This window comes from Gracilinanus agilis, unplaced genomic scaffold (assembly GCF_016433145.1).
Source record: "Gracilinanus agilis isolate LMUSP501 unplaced genomic scaffold, AgileGrace unplaced_scaffold17598, whole genome shotgun sequence".
Taxonomy (NCBI): Eukaryota; Metazoa; Chordata; class Mammalia; order Didelphimorphia; family Didelphidae; genus Gracilinanus; species Gracilinanus agilis.
In genome coordinates this window covers 1-1,681 of record NW_025348693.1, presented here as the reverse complement: position 1 = coordinate 1,681, position 1,681 = coordinate 1, and the positions used below count along the sequence as shown (strand labels likewise).

At 28.3% G+C, this 1,681-nt stretch overlaps 2 non-coding genes across 2 annotated transcripts; both read right to left on the bottom strand.

Annotated features, from left to right (window-relative positions):
- Positions 1–134: 134 nt before the first annotated feature.
- Positions 135–207, bottom strand: TRNAK-UUU. The gene has a single exon. It is a non-coding gene; the product is annotated as a tRNA-Lys (tRNA).
- A 773-nt stretch (positions 208–980) lies between these two features.
- TRNAK-UUU lies at positions 981–1,053 on the bottom strand. Its single transcript has one exon. It is a non-coding gene; the product is annotated as a tRNA-Lys (tRNA).
- Positions 1,054–1,681: the final 628 nt, after the last annotated feature.

The window sequence follows — 1,681 nt, the reverse complement described above, 5'->3', positions numbered from 1 at the left end:
TAAATAGCATTGATCCTGTGCTGAGATGTTATCTTGAAAACTGCAATTTTCAACGATGCAATGTATTATCAAAATATATTATTCGTCAATCAACAGATTAATGTTATATAAATTATAAGTTTCATCAATAACAACGCCCACCGTGGGGCTCGAACCCACGACCCTCAGGTTAAAAGCCTGATGCTCTACCGACTGAGCTAGACGGGCAAAACATGAAATTTCCATTATTTTCCCCCTGTATAATAAACCAAGCATAATTAAAACATAAATAATGATCAAATCCATTAGTTGTTTATTTAAAGCACATTACTAGTTGCAGTCTATAACAAACTAGTAAAAGACGTATTTTCATCTTTGCTAAATGCAGAACAATCAATGACACGTATTTTTACTCTTAAAATAATATGCAACATATTTCGTTTCATACACTACCAAAAAATTATCATATATAACTAATAATCATAGGTAATCATGCATTTTTCGTTCATTCACCATATTTCAACTATGAATAAATTATTTTATCGTAAATATCATATATAATTATAGTTATTAATTATACTTATGACTAGTATTATTCAATTTGCCACTGCTGTTACTATTTGTATTAAAATTACTAACATGAATAACACCATTGCCATAATTAATTCAGATAATCGTTTGCTACAATTGTTAGTATTAACTGACTTACATTCTATGTTATGATTAATTTTGTACTTAATGTTGTCGTATTATTTAGTCACACTGCTACAGTATTGTGATACATATATATATATATATATGTATGTATCACCATTACAATTTTGATTAATGACAAAATCGTACCTTTGGTTCATGTNTGATGTCGTGTAAATAGCATTGATCCTGTGCTGAGATGTTATCTTGAAAACTGCAATTTTCAACGATGCAATGTATTATCAAAATATATTATTCGTCAATCAACAGATTAATGTTATATAAATTATAAGTTTCATCAATAACAACGCCCACCGTGGGGCTCGAACCCACGACCCTCAGGTTAAAAGCCTGATGCTCTACCGACTGAGCTAGACGGGCAAAACATGAAATTTCCATTATTTTCCCCCTGTATAATAAACCAAGCATAATTAAAACATAAATAATGATCAAATCCATTAGTTGTTTATTTAAAGCACATTACTAGTTGCAGTCTATAACAAACTAGTAAAAGACGTATTTTCATCTTTGCTAAATGCAGAACAATCAATGACACGTATTTTTACTCTTAAAATAATATGCAACATATTTCGTTTCATACACTACCAAAAAATTATCATATATAACTAATAATCATAGGTAATCATGCATTTTTCGTTCATTCACCATATTTCAACTATGAATAAATTATTTTATCGTAAATATCATATATAATTATAGTTATTAATTATACTTATGACTAGTATTATTCAATTTGCCACTGCTGTTACTATTTGTATTAAAATTACTAACATGAATAACACCATTGCCATAATTAATTCAGATAATCGTTTGCTACAATTGTTAGTATTAACTGACTTACATTCTATGTTATGATTAATTTTGTACTTAATGTTGTCGTATTATTTAGTCACACTGCTACAGTATTGTGATACATATATATATATATATATGTATGTATCACCATTACAATTTTGATTAATGACAAAATCGTACCTTTGGTTCATGT